The following is a 15,849-nucleotide window of genomic DNA, read 5'->3' as shown; positions in this document are numbered from 1 at the left end:
CGGATTTTGTTGCTTCCTTGGTTAGGGTTCACAGCTTATAGCCTCCTCACTAACCTTCTGCCCTCTCTGTTTCTGGCGACCCTGGACTTGCTCAAGTTGGAGCACCTCATGGCGATCCCTGTATTAGTCATTGGTGTTTGCTGTGTGAGTAAGTAACAAGAGGTTCAATTATGTTGTAATTACTACTATTACAGGGTAAAGATCCCATTATTTCAACACACTTTCGTTTTCACTACCATCATTAAAGATACACCAGCCATCTTTCAAGGACCAATTACAGTTCTCCCAGTCGATTTGGAACTATCTTTATTTGGCACTATATTCCACTTTGGGAACCGTCACTCTGTTCTTAGTTTAAACATAAGAGTTCTATCATATTCTTGTTTGGAACTTTATCTCATCCTACTATTTTCTTGATTGGAACTTGATCTAGTCTAACAGAAAATATTGCATCTCCATTTTAAATGTAATTCCACACGGTAGTACTTACTTGATAGCAGAATCCTTCTTTGGAACATATTCCAATCTGGTTTGAAACACTGTCGCCAGATTCACTTATTAAAACGATATTGCCCTTCAAAACTTGTTAAACTTCATGAGAACGTAGTGCAATTGTTTTTAGCCACATTCCTCAACTTCATCCTGTTGTTTCCATATTTTAAGCTTCATTAAGCCATTTTCTCTAAGCTTCCATGGCGGTGAATGATGAATCTTTCAGGGTATTGAGCAGGTGAGTTCTAGATGATAGGCTTCTGAGCTTCATTCCCTGATGAAGAGTGAAGTTAGCTCTAGAAAGCTCGGAATACTTTCCAGTACTCCAAACATTGATACCCAGATCTTCATTTCATCCATTGAAAGCGACAGTGACATTAGCTCTGAGTTCGGAAGATTTTACAATACGAACCACGTTGATAACCCGATCTTCATTTCATTCCCTGAATTGATTGATTCATTGATTGATTTGGTGTGTTAAGTCCACTGTAAGACTAATCGGGACTTGAACTACAGTTTAAAGTGGGATCCGAACCACTATGTGCCTCCACTTCATTCCCTGAAGATGAGAGTAACGTTTCCTCTAGATAGTAGTTAAAATACTAACCACGTTGATAACCAGATCTTCACTTCATTCCCTGAAGATGAGAGTGACGTTAGCTGTAGAAAGTTCGGAAGACAATACTCACCACGTCGATAATTCGATCTTCACTTCATTTTCTGACTACGAAAGTGAAGTAAGCTCTGGAAAGCTCAGAAGCCTATCACACCTGGTCTACAGCCTCATCTTCACTTTAGCTTGAACATCTGTGTAACGTTAGCAGCCTTTCCAACAGTCACCACGTTGATAAACCAATCATCACTTACTTACCTAAAGATGAGAATGACGTCAGACCAAGAAAATTCTTAGGCATTTTCAATTATCACCACTTTCATATTCCGATCATCACTTCATTTGCCGAAGATGAGAGTGACAGCAGGTGAATTTTGGAAATTGGGAATCCTATCCATTACATACCGAGAAATTCTCTTCACATATCAAACCCAGTGGGGAGGGGTGGGCAGTCACCCCCCCCCCCCACTTAGTGTGTGTCCTATCCACTTCCATTTTCTTCTTTTCATTTCATTTTTAATCTGATGCTCGTGTCAAAAGTTCTTGATTTGTGATTACTTCTGGCCAATGTACATTTAATACGAACTTGTAATCTGTTTTTGACTTTCCAGGATTCTGCTCCATATAGCAATACTGATTTAACGTTGACATCAATAGGAACGCTTTACTCTTATTTAGAAATTATCACATCTAATTGGGATTACATCACAAGAATGGTATGAGATACAAAGGTTGACGCAGTAACAATAGCTTGAATTACATTAATGGACTCATTATGTGATGCTTCATAGAAGTGTGGAGGCCGCGGTGGCTCAGTCCCCCCCCCCCCCCCCAGCGTCGAATAACATGGGTACCTGGGGGAAACCCTGGGGGGTAAAGGAGGTCAGGGGCGTGATGCTGATCACATAACCCCCACTCACGACCAGATCAAGAAAGTGTGGGGCGTTACCCCCACACCGCCTATACGCCTTCATGGCGTGGGGCACAGGGGAACACTTTGCCTTTTTTTTTTTTTTCAAAGAAGTGTATAGAAGTGATGCAGTGATTTTCCTTTGGAAAATGCCGTAAAAAATAGGTGTAGGAAAGTTTGTGGTAGAATGAAGATCCCTTGGAGAGAAAAATGTAACTTCAATAATAAACATAACAACCGATTGTATTGGGTGATTTTTTTAAAACTCGTGGTTTTCTTTGTTGTGTAAAATTTGTAGATGAAGTATTATTTCCATGCGGTTTGTGGCAAATGAATAAGGAAGGATGGGAGATTTATTGGAGTATGTTTACCGGTTTATATGCATCCCGGGTAATATCGCCCACGCCTCAACAAAAACAGCAAACATTCACCAGTGTACCTTTCGTGTCTATATGGTCTGGGGGTTTGGATGCAGTGCGGAGGTTTAAGTTTCCTCCTGTAGATAGCACCGTTCTCATTGTCAACAATAACCAGGAAACTGAGCTGTTATATTGTTGTGCTGGAAAGTTGTGTGCTTTTGCGTAATTGTTGTGCTGAAAAGTTGCGTTATTGTGATCAGGACACACAGTAAAAATGGTGTACTCCTTGCAAGAACGTGTGTTTATCGTGAAAAGTTTTTGGAAAAATGAATCTGTTGTTGCTACGCAAAGGTGTTGTGGAAGATGTCAGTGCTAGACTCTTGAGGTCGCCCAAGAAATATCTCCGTCGTTTGTCACAAGAAACCGGCTATAGCTATTCAACATGTCAAAAGGCAGCGAAAACTACGAAACTAAGGGCGTACAAAATTACAGCTGTTCAAGAATTGAAGGATCCAGATAAAGTTAAACGTGTAGATTACTGCAATTGGTTTTTAATGTTTATTGTGCGTAATCCTGATATTCTGAAAATAACGTGGTTTACTGATGAAGCCTGGTTTCATCTCTCTGGGTATGTTAATTCTCAGAATACACGGATATGGGCAGCTGAAAATCCACATAGTGTAATCGAAATTCCGTTGCACTCACAGAAAGTTGGGGTATGGTGCGCTGTCTCAGCATCACGTATAGTGGGTCCAATCTTCTTCAATGAAACAGTGAACACAGAGCGGTACAGGGCAATATTCATGGAATTTGTTGAAAGTTTGGACGACATTGAACTCACACAGGGTTATTTTCAACAGGATGGTGCTACATGCCATACATCGCATGACAGCATGGCACTGATTGAAAGTTTCTTTGCGAATAGGGTTATTTCAAAGGGATTGTGGCCTCCGAGGTCTCCAGACTTAACTTCACTTGACTTCTTTCTGTGGGGCTTCCTAAAGGGACGTGTGTACACAAACAACCCTACATCCCTGGAAATGTTGAAGCAGAACATTATCACTGAAATTGCGAACATTAGCGCAGAAACACTATGTCAGACAGCCTTTAACATGGAGCGGCGTGTTCGACTTTGTTTACAGGAAGGAGGTCGACACTTTCAGCACCTTCTTTAAAGGTGAGATGTTATGTCATATGTCTGTGCCATAATTTTTATGTTTTATTTATGTTTGAGTGAATACAAAAAAAATAACTCATTTTCATTAATTCAGTTAGCAAAAATCCAATACTTCAATGTTATTGTAGGGTACGCTGGTGAATATTTGCTGTTTTTGTTGAGGCGTGGGCGATATTACCCGGGATGCATATAAACCGATAAACATACTCCAATAAATCTCCCATCCTTCCTTATTCATTTGCCACAAACCGCATAGAAATAATACTTCATTTACAAATTTTACACAACAAAGAAAAAAATCACCCTGATATTAATATTCTATGCAAGTTTATAAATTTATTTGTTTATTTCTGTTATTTGAACACATTTTTCGTAACGATTTTCTGATTTTCCATTCCAGTTACGTGTGTACTGTGTTCCAATGTCCTCGTGTTGCTGTATTGGATGCTTGGAAGGTAGCCATGACAACAATGTATGCGTATGAAGAATTTTTTTTATAACAATGGAATAAAATTACTTTCAACTGTTCATTGAATTTTTGGTAGTCATGGAAATGGAAAAAGTTCGTTCATGATTAACAAAAATAAAGGGCCAAGGGGAAAAATATATACGGGAAAATCTGCTTAAAGCGGCAATCTCAAATAAAAGTAAATTATAAGAAAGAAGGGAAAAAGAAACAGGTAAGTAAATTTTCTGTCGTAGGCGAGGTAGTGGTGTCATTTCATGCTATTCTGGATTTATAACACACTTTCTTTTGACACTTCCATTTGCATATGTTTTTTGTACCTTTTCATTTACATATCGAGTAAGTTTTGCTATTTAAAGTACATTTTTCTGGAATTTTTCGAGTTCACTTACATGTGTTTCTTTCCCCTAACGCTTTAAATGAGAACAAATCTGTAGCAAATTCGAATTTAGGCAACATTTTTACTCAGAAACTGCCTGTACTCTTTCTCTCTCTCCCTCCTGAATTTTCTCTTCTTCTTTCTCTCTTTGTAAAGTTTTCTATCTTAATCTCCCTGTAGCTTTATTTCTCTTTTTCTTCGTTTGCGTTCCCTTTTTCATTTCTCGCTCTCCCCCTTTTCCTAATCTTTTCCCTTCCTTATTTCTTCGTCTCGTTTCTCTTTCATTTCGTATTGTTCTTTCTTTTATCCATCATTCTATCTATGCCTCTCTATTTCCCACGCTCACATTCACCTTTAATTTATTCCAATGCCTCTCTCTCTTTCTCTTTCTTTTCTTTTTCCACTTCTTTCTGCCTGTCACTCCTGCACAAAGGAAAGTGTGGCGACACTTCTGTCGAAGTACATTGCCTGATTGGCCAGTGTAGATGCGTAATCAGGCTGTGGAGGTCTATGCGCATGCGTCAATTGTGGGAAAAAAGACAGTTTGCTATGCGACGACAGTCACAAGCGTTTCTACATTCTAATGTCTTCATATAGGAGAAGTATTTATTTTACACGAGAACTCTGAACTAAGCTTATATCACATTTCTTGGATATGAAGTGACGCATGCTTCAATTGTGGGAAAAGAATTATTACTTTCTTTCACTTCAGATCCAAGAAATGTAATATAAGCTTAGTTCAGCGCTCTCGTGTAAAATAAATACTTCTCCTATATGAAGAAATTAGAATGTAGAAATGTTCATGAATGTCGTCGCAGAGCAAGCTGTCCTTTTTCGCACAATTGACGCATGCGCAGCATGCACCGCATGCGTTCACGAGACACCTATGGTACCGCGATGCAAATTTAAACTTGTGCAACAGCTACACCCAGAGGATAAGGTTCTGCCTGATGTTATTTTCAAAGTAGAGACATGATTTTATATGCATCCATAATGGCAATGTGGTGTGTCTGTATTGCACAGCCATGAATATATTTTGTGCATCATATATACCCTACATTATTTAATTTCGCCGTTTTATTTTGTACTATTTCCCTTGTGCCACTTTGTATGTATATATACTAGTGCTTAGCTGATACCGATACGACAGAATGATGGACATCCAGGGTTCGAAATCCTGGGGGGACGAGGAGGATTTCCCCCCACCAACAATCTTGGGCTCTTGGGACAGTTTTTGTTACAACAAACAAAAGATAAGCAATTACTTTTAATTTCAAATATACTGTACTAAGAATAATATCGAAAACATACACAAATTAGTATAGTTGTGAGTGTTCAGTGTTTTTTCTCTCTCCAGAGATCGTTAACAAATCTACATCAATACTCACTATAAAAGTAGAACAAGAATGCAAAACAATAATTACTATGAAATGTAGTTGATTTATATTAACATAAAGCAAAATCTAAATAAAAACTTACACATAATAAAACAACTTAAATTATTTCATAATTTATTAACATCTTTAACCAGTTAGTAAAGGACGTAGTTTACTACATTACATGAAAGTAACAACAGGAATTGTAGCTTTCCTGGCGACGTGATTCGAACAGGTGTTTTCGGATTACCAACCAGGTGATGAGAGCAATGTATGCTCTCGAAACGTTGGAAACTAACTCAAATCTAACCTGGTTGGTTAGTCGAGAACACCTATTCGAATGAAAGTAACAAATTGATTTCTTTGCGTGTAATTAATAATAATACTATTTTTAATTACTAAATTTAGTAATTTAGTTTTACTTTTAATAACATTATAAATATGTGTATCGTATAATTTATATGTATGTTTGTGGGGGAAGGGTGTTTGTAGACTAAGATCATTCTCCCCCTCCACCAGTTATAAATGATTTCGCACCCTGTGGACATCATTCCATAAACAGGAGTTATTTTGATAACGGTATTTGCATATACTTTTACCTCGGTTTTCTCCCTCTCCAGGTTAATGAAAACGACAAAAATGAATTGCCTTAAAGATACAAAATCCACTGTTTTTTTTTTTTTTGTAACTGTAACACGTTAAAAAGTCTTGCAACATTTCAAAAACTTCTTTCTTTGCATCAAAAGATTCCCAAATGTCACAAGGCATTTTAAAGTACGCTACATGAGAATAACCTGGGAGTTATTTAATATCATTAAAGGAATGTGATGTGATGAGTTAGTATGACTTGGTTACTAGCCTTTATTATTTCAAAATCGAATTTTACAAGTATCAGTACCGGCATCGGTATCGGTGGGTATCGGTGAGAGTATCAGCATCGGTTAAAAGTGGTATCGGCACAGCCATATACCATATTTGCCGGCGTATAAGACACACTCTTTCCCTTTCAAAATAAGTCTGAAAAACAGGGTGCGTCTTAAACGCCGATACTCAGGAGGAAGGCCCGATCTTGACCCTGGGTTTTTTATAACTTTGGAAAGGGGATGAGTATGGAACACAAAGTCGGGTGAGACGGAAGGGAGAGTGCGAGAAAGCAAGGCCGTAAGCGGCAAAACTGTTGTTCGTATCGGGCGCGAGTGGCGCTGCAGAACGCGAGATGCGCCGCTGTTCCCTGATCGCGTCATCTCGAAAACTTTGGCCACCGAGGTCGCCTGATCTTTCACCCCATGATTTCTTCCTGTGGGGCACGTTGAAAGTTAAATTGTACCGGAGCACACCACGTAGGATTGCGACACTGAAAGAAAAATTCATTTTTCGCGAAATTGAGCTTCTGATTGTCGAACTGCTGATACGAATCTTTGTTAACATGAAACATCGCGTTCAAGAGTGTCTGTATGCCAACGGCAGGCACTTTCAAGTAATCATCAGTCAACTAATACACCAAGGTTAGTACACCTATAATTTAACTTCCATGCATTGGTTATTTCGCACGTTATGTGGAAGAAACCGGGGTCAATAGCGAGTGTGACACCCGTTATTTATTACTTTATTTGCACTTATTTTCTGTTCTATTATCAAAATAAATATTAATATGCTTACTCTGTAAACAAACCGTCTCACCGATTCGATGTATCACTGAACACGGAGACCTTCCCGCACGTATAGAACCATTACCTTCTCTATCTGAAAGCCTAATGGCTTGCTCCGGTCACATGACTAAGCGTCATCAACTGGAGGCGAGATAGTCGCCATGTTTGATTTGTTTCTTCGGAATCAATGTTCAACCTTTTTAGTGAATATGGGATTGTAATGCAAATTTAAGAACTGTAATTGAGTTTACATGACGTGTAAATATGCTTAAATGTGCAAGAGGTCTGGTGTATAAGTGTTGTGTACTCAATTGCAGAGGCAATTATCATGAAAAAGGTAAGAGTAACGGTCACATTTCTTCAAGATGTTGTTGAAAATGAGAAATGTTTAGGGCAATTCCATGCCATTCGGTCCCTACGAAAAGATACAAGTTAAGTAACAGAGGTTTTATACTCATAAATAAATAAGAGTAATAGTTCATGATGTAAACATTTCATGTGTCCGGAATAGGCATGCAATATACTCTTAAATGTGTTCATGTTTTATCTCTTGTCAATAATTTTTTTAAAGTTTACCCTGAATTACAAACGTTGGTTGACGTTAAGATGCGTTGTTGCTTATGATTGCAAATCAATTTCAAGATTTAGTCAACGTTTAAAATATACGTTCGTGTCTACAAGCAGTTTGTTAGTGTAACTTTTATGCAAGCATTCGATAACATATTCATATTATTTGCACAAATTTTCAGTTTCGAAATATGCTTAATGAAAGAAAGCTATACGACAGGGCAAAGTTGATACATGTGTACATTTACATTCTTATTTTAGCTCGCTTTATGTTTCTTGAGGCTAATCGGAGGCTAATGGAAGATATGTTGTGCATTCAAATAGGAGGGTGCGATGTGTAACAAGAACTTCGATGAAATATTCGTGTGTAAAATTATCTATTCAAACACAAATGTTTTCACACAGAAAGCATTTTGTAACCTAGCTATGTTAATATGAACTACAAATGTATTAAATTTAATAAAACTTTCATATGAACTGCTTTTTATTTTTTGTATTTGTGAAGCTTCGATGTTCGTAACTTTGATTATTAAATCAGTGATATTGTTTATTGTTTCAAATTTTTTTAACATTCTTCACGATTTTATTAACAGAGTAAAGACAGTGTGAAGAAATATTCCAAATGTTTATTTCCCAAGTGAACGCTAAGATCGAAATATTAATCTGCTTTTTTGTTTTCAATGAAAATGTTGGAAACTCTAGTTATTGTCACAGATCTTAATAACTACAATGAAAAGATTCAATTCGCTTATTATCTTTCGTTCAATTAGTCAATAGGGTCGAAATTACAATGTGTAAAATGATTAACGTTTAGTCTTTATACACAGAAATGTAACATTGCCCTTGTACCAATAACTTTCGCTTTTGCTGCAAGGATATAGAAATTAAGTTTTTGTATTGAGATTGTATAGCTACACAGAATATCTGCATTATCTGGTTGATTAATTTGGTAAAGTTAAAGACAATTTAATTGATTAGGTAACTTGGAAAGTTTGCGGTCAACCTAACATGCGGGGTTTTGATTTAATCAATTGATTTTTACATACAACAGTCCATACAAAAGGGATTACGAGTTTTATTGTAGCTAACCAATTTCCCAATAATATTTTTCAAAGATATACAATGTTTAAATTTTTCCGCCAGGAAGTTTCTAACGGTTTTCAACCCGTTCTTTGTGCTATGCTAGGAATTTTTGTGGTGGCCATAGTGACTTCCTGAATGAAAATTTTGGTATAAATATTCAATATTCTACTTTTCTCTTCTAACTATATTCGTCGGGAAGGTAAATGTCAAAATTTAACTTCATAAAGGAAATAAATATAGCTTAATTCTCTATGATAAAAATACGACAAGGCGTTTATAGCGTTAAGACGATCGCCTCCAGATGATGACGTCTTGACTGAGCGCTGTGGCCTGAACCTCAAGATGGTCTTGATAGAACTCTGTGGTGAATCGGGACTTGTATATCCCGTTTCGCTACATTCTTCGGCCCACCCTGTATAGAGGAATTAGACCAATGCGCGAGATTGTTAGTTCGCGAAGAAACTTCGTTTGTTTTCAAAGAAACTCGCATGGCGGCGACTAGACTGCCACCTACCGAGTTTCTCGTAGTTCAAGTTTTTCCTTGTTGAGCGAACCAGTGTTCTCTCCGGGCCGATTCCGATAACAGGGAGCTTATTATTGAAACTCGTTACGGTAGCTAGCTGACGAGTTGGTGGCTGAAGTCGGTTGCAAGACAAACGACATCGAATATACCGTATTATTGAAACTCACTCGTTCGCTGGCTCTCGAGTCGTTCCGTTCGCTAGCACTCGGCAGCTCATACCCAACCGAGATCAGTCGTTCGGTCGAGTCGTTACCAAAATTGTCGAAGATGGATGTATATATATATGTTTGCTTTTGGTACTTGAGACAAGGATAATGTGAGATGCAAGAGAATACTTACATTCCGGGCCATCTTAGGGTGAGTATGTTACGATTTGTATTATTATTATTATAAACTTGCACATTAAAATAACAGTAATCAGCGATGTAAATATGCCGTTGTTAGTCAATGCATTTTTTTCGATTTCTTAAGGAAATATTGGTTTCCGCGTACGCATGCTTGACTTTGTTGAAGACATATTTGTCAATGTATATTGTATTGCAGTAGTACAAGGTGTAAATAAAAATATATTTAAAAAAATACAATAGGTTTTTCCAATGTTCTTCTAAGTTGCCTTCATGACACGGTGCTATATCCACGGAAAACATTGCCTTTGCCCTTTTCTTGTGTAAAAAATAATATAAAAGCACTTTAATGCTCATGGGGTAAGGCGTTAATATATGATTGTCTCATCATATATATGTCATAAGTTCGCAGTTCTTGTCGCGATTGATCCATATGATAGAAAAGCGGTGCAACAAAAATTAAATTGAAAATACAGAAGCACTTTAAAGGTCATAATTGAGAAATACAACACTAGCAGCTAACCTGAATTATGTTTAACTACAAGAACACGTTTCGTGTTGATCAGAGTTACAAATTGTATAGAGAAATTTTGAAATAATGGAATGGATATAAAATGCAAATGTATACACACTTACTACTGAGTACTGATAATGTAGAACTAAATTCGAACATTTTTAGAATGTTTAGTGATGTTTATATTTGCTTTTTTGCAACAGGCAGCTACTAGTTGGCAGTGGCAAGAGATTGCAGAATTTCCATTTCCTAGGCCAGAGTCAGGAATTGCATCAAGCAAGACTTTCTCCCAAGAAGAATACAGTGGAGAGGGTGAGTGTCTTTTTAAACACATTTATTCATGATTTCCAAAATTTAAGAAATGTTATTTTTGAAAAAGAAATGTAGAAAAAAATTATTTACCACACATATGTAGGCATTCTATTTTTCATTGATATGTGGTAAAATTTACATTTAGAGGTGTTCCACTAATTTATAACCATTGGTCCAATACTGACAATTTCAGAGGCCAACAAAATTAAAAATTAATATATACACATCAGTAATGTAAGTACTAATATAATCTGCATTTTTAAAAATATGTAGCAAACAAAACATTGGAACGTCAACTTATTCCTCTGTGTCTGACACATATACCTTGTATTAACAAAACCTTCCATGTCATCATCACTAAAACCCATAGCAGCCTCCCCGATGGCATAGTGGTAATGCAGTCACCTTGTAATGAAAGCATCCCAGGCTCGATACCTGGTTGGAGGCATATAGTGTTCCAGATTCCACTTTAAACTGTAGGTCCAGTCCCAATTAGTCTATCTGTGCATAAAAGTGGACTTAAAACAAAACTCAATCTCAAACTAAAGACCTCTAAAAGTTACAATTGAATGTATTACATAAATCATGACACCAGTATTCACTAGACTTTAAAAACTGAAACAAAATAAACAAGAGAAGGTAACGTCGATGTCTGAACTTATTCTAAGCAGTTAAGAACATGGTTGACTGGAAGATACTGAGAATCCTCTCTTCTATGACTATGAGACTGAACTAACTAGTGTTGCCCGTGGGACAGGCTTTTAAAAATTCGAGACGAGACGAGATTAATCATGTGTCCCGAGACAAATTAATATTTTTGAGGCGAGACAGGCCAAAGTCTCGTCTCGTGGGCAACACTAGAACTAACATGAAAGTTGGATGGTTAATGTAGCTACATAACAAGTTAGTGAATAACCACTGATTGAGATTTGCTGTGTTTATAACTGACAATACTCACAATACTTTGCTGCTAAAAAAAATCTGCTTCTAAATAACAAATTTCTTGCTGATTTACAATATCGGAGATGAAATGCATGACATTATTTTAGAAAGTATTTAGAAAATGGCTCTGTGAAAGTAACTTCCCTTTTGAGGTCCTTAAGTTATATTCAATCTTAAGATTTTATGTTCATATGAACTTGATGCACACCTAAACTCCCCTTGCCTTAACAATATCATCCAATTTGTATTTACTGCGCATGTAACCACAGTAAAAAAAAAGAAAAAAAAGTGTTCCCCTGTGCATAGCACCACGCCATGAAGGCGTATAGGGGGTGTGGGGGTAACGCCCCACACTTTCTTGATCCGGTCGTGAGTGGGGGTGATGTGATCAGCATCACGCCCCTGACCGCCTTTACCCCCCAGGGTTTCCCCCCGGTACCCATGTTATTCGACGCTGGGTGGGCGCCGGGGCCGCTTCCACCGTTAGAAAAGTTCCCGGATTTGAACCGGCCGGGGATCGAACCCGGGACCTTGAGCATGGTAGTCAGACGCGTTACCGACTGAGCCACCGCGGCCACCTCATGTAACCACAGTTAATATATATTTTATAATGTCAAGTTTCATGGATTTAGAAGGCCACAATTCTTGTTCTAGTACATAATGACACACTTATGCCATAAATGATTCCAGTAAATGTTTGAAAAAATCAATTTTTTAACACGGTTGTGGGATTACGGTATTGATCCACTCGTTTATTTTCACATGCTTCTGTAGTTTGGCAACACTAATCACTTTGACTCCCAGTGCACAGTGGGATCCATGAGTATTACCATGAAAATTGTCCATGACTATTTTAATTAATTTTTCTCTTAATCCTAAGTGTTTTTAAGCGATGTATTTTCATGTATGCTGGTGCAGAAGTTGTCAACAGCTTGTTTTGACTTTTCTTTTAATTCTTGAAGCTCTCATTGGGTCAAAGAAAGTGAACGAACATGGCGATGGACAATTTGCACGGTAATACTCGTGGATCCCACTGTACCTTTGTGGAAGAGTGCAGAAAGTCTGTTCATCCATTATGTGAAATATATCCATTGTTGACTTGTTATAAAGCTCACATTTCAGTGGAGCACAATAGGGATCCATGCAACCATTAACGGGAGTGTTTTCAGACACACAGTATTTCTACATATACTAGTAATAGTTTCTAATATCCGTTATAAATGTATGAAATCCAAACTACGAAAAGCATGTATGAATTTTGTAGGGAAAAGTAACAATAAATGTAACAAACTAAGTTGTTATTTTCATCATATTGAAATGTAATTCATTAGATTTAGAATTTCCTTACCTCTGTAATGTATTGAGTGAAATGACTTTTTTTGCTAACGAAACCAGAATACTATTCATAGGACATTATTGCTGTAAAACCATGCTAGCATTTCACATGCTGCTGTTATCAAGCTGGTGTGTGTGTTTCTTTTTTTTAATAATCCTGTGTAAACAAAAATGAAAAATCCAGAGATCAGTGGGAAAGTTTCTTTTTCCCATGACATGACTGGTCGTGAGAAACCCCTGATCATTGTCGTGGGTTTCCATGACCAGGTTACGCTACTCTTTCTTAGCTCCCAATTTCCTCACGACGGCTGGGGACCATGGGTTCCATACACAGGCTGAAATCTTGGGAAAATTTGTTATGTTTCCCCCAGGAGACCCAAACCTATGCATATCCCATAGTCGGAACCAAATGCATGACACAGTGCAGATTAAACTTTTTTCCATTTATGTGTATGATATATATTTTTATAATCACAGTTTGTTACGAATGGGACAGCCCTAACAGTTAAGCATTAGTAGCAGCCAACGTGAGCATATCACATTGGTCCACCCCAACCATATATATATTTTTTTTTCATTTGTCTCTTTGTGATGCATGTACTATTTATACTCTTTTATTTTTTAGGATTTGAATATACTGCATGGCAGACAGACATGACCCTGGAACATATTGACACTGTGATGTCAGATTACAGGAACTTGCAAAGTATTTCAAGTGTCAAAAAGCAAATTTTACTGAAGACTTTCAATGAGAGTGCAGTTTTATAGTGGTCCCAGCAAGTTAACCATTTTAATGGCGGTTTCCCTGTGTTGAGTGCACATGGGAGTTCTTCAGCATCCTGAATAGTAGACAAGTGGTCAAATGTCGTGTATATATGACTTTCTATCTGCAATACACTAGGAAACTGGCAAATTTCAGAAAACAAGTCGAGCAGGTGATTGGATATGTTTGTTTGATTACAGAAAATATAGTATCCTGATATCAACAATACCTGCCCAATTTGTCAGTGCTAAACCAGGTGATGTAACACAAACAAAATTTTTCAAGTGTGTTGTGCTTTAACAATTTTTTGTTTGTCAGTGAATAGCTACGAATGTTGTTTTGACAACAGTGGAATTGCTAAACCCATGCAATGAATTCAAACTAATCTATTCTCTAAATATACTATTGTGTATGGTGCACTTTGGTTATTCACAGATCAACCCATATGCATAAATATTTCTAATAATTGTAATTTTTTTTCTCTCTGGAAAGTGTGTATGTCTCTCCATATGAAATATTTTTGGATACAAATAAAGTACTATTATAGAAAAGTAGGATTTATTAATTTATATAAAAATAACAATCCTGTGCGTAACAGCCCATGAAGGGCCTTGGCTTACCTACCGGCCTCCCTCCTATGCTTTCCTTCATCACCACTAAGTGTGGAGATCTTCAACCAGGATTGGAATAGTCGGGGGGTCAGCGTGACGTATCTCCAACCGTTGTAGTAGGTCTTCGTGACCGGATTACGCTTACTCATTCGGAGCTCCCCAATTTCCTCATCATGGTGGATTGCCACCGGCCGAAAATTCCTGGAGACTGAACTTGGGATCGAACCCATACCCATACCCATCGAACCCATACCATCCCGCAGAAGGCACGGGCACAGAGGAGGACTTAATTTATTTAGGTTCACAAAATTAATATAATTGCAGTAAATTACAGACTATTTAGAGAAATATTGGATTGGTAAAAATATCTAATTTTACTTGAGAGTATAACTGCTCTAATGAAAGTTGAGGTTGGCAGTGTGATTGGTATCTCTGCACACTAATGTAAGTTATTTTTTTCTGTAAAATATATTTAAATATGCCCCCAGCATGGCAGTCAATGTCAAGGTTTAGTTGTGTGTGACCAAGAGCGGCTCTGCTGTAGTGCTTGTTAAAATATTGACCAAAGTGCTGCCTACAATGAAAAAAAGGTACAGCAGGTTTAGCTTAATTGCTTGTCAGTTTTGATTTGGTGAATCCTGCAATAACTGAACCGGTTACACGAATGCTCCCTTCATCAGACATTTATTTTTGAATAAATGTAAATAAAACTAAAAATAAGTCTGATTAAGGGAGCATATGATCTGCTGAAACGTCACAATGAAAAACTGTGTTTTTATGCTTGTAATGACTGTAGACTACAAGAGAAATAATTCTACAATGCAAGCAATGCGTACATACAAGAAAAATTATTTTCCAGAATATAGTAGTGGCACATTTTATGAAGAGATGGAAAAGTTTTCGGAACCATGGAACTTCCTGTTTGAGGTAAAATGTATAACAAAAACAACATGGGTGATAATTGGTTTTCTTGGGATATCAACATGGGTGATTGTTGTGCTGTTTCTGTGGCATTGGGTTTTTGCTGAATACAGCATTCATTGTGTGACCAACTCACCTCATGCAATTAAATTTCAAGTACATATACTCAAGAACCTTCATTTCCTCTCAGTAGACCAAATGAATATGTTACGTTTAGTTGTTCACAACCAAATAAGAGCCCTTCAGCTTCTATGGTGCTTTCCACAACCATTAAGACTGAAGGGTGGCTGTGTAAACAACGCTAACTGATAAAGTATCAGGGGGAGGGAAATGGTGACAGAATTAACTTTTGCTAAACTGATAAAGTATCAGGGGGTGGGAAATGGTGACAGAATTAACTTTTGCTAGCCAAATTAGGATGAAATTTCATTTCACATAGACGATGGTTCACCAAGTAAAATTTTAAGCAAAAAATACAGGCACGACCAGGACTCTATCAGAGCTACCGAAAGA

General features: G+C 37.4%; 1 long non-coding RNA gene across 1 annotated transcript; it reads left to right on the top strand.

The window, feature by feature from the left end:
• On the top strand, positions 1-4,079 carry LOC145990327 (uncharacterized). The gene is made up of 2 exons (XR_014441969.1): positions 1-148; positions 3,952-4,079. It is a non-coding gene; the product is annotated as an uncharacterized LOC145990327 (long non-coding RNA).
• Positions 4,080-15,849: the final 11,770 nt, after the last annotated feature.

This window comes from Lepisma saccharinum, chromosome 7 (genome assembly GCF_977018435.1).
Source record: "Lepisma saccharinum chromosome 7, izLepSacc3.1, whole genome shotgun sequence".
NCBI lineage: Eukaryota > Metazoa > Arthropoda > Insecta > Zygentoma > Lepismatidae > Lepisma > Lepisma saccharinum.
The sequence above is the reverse complement of the archived record's forward strand: the minus strand, read 5'-3'. Positions and strand labels throughout refer to the sequence as shown.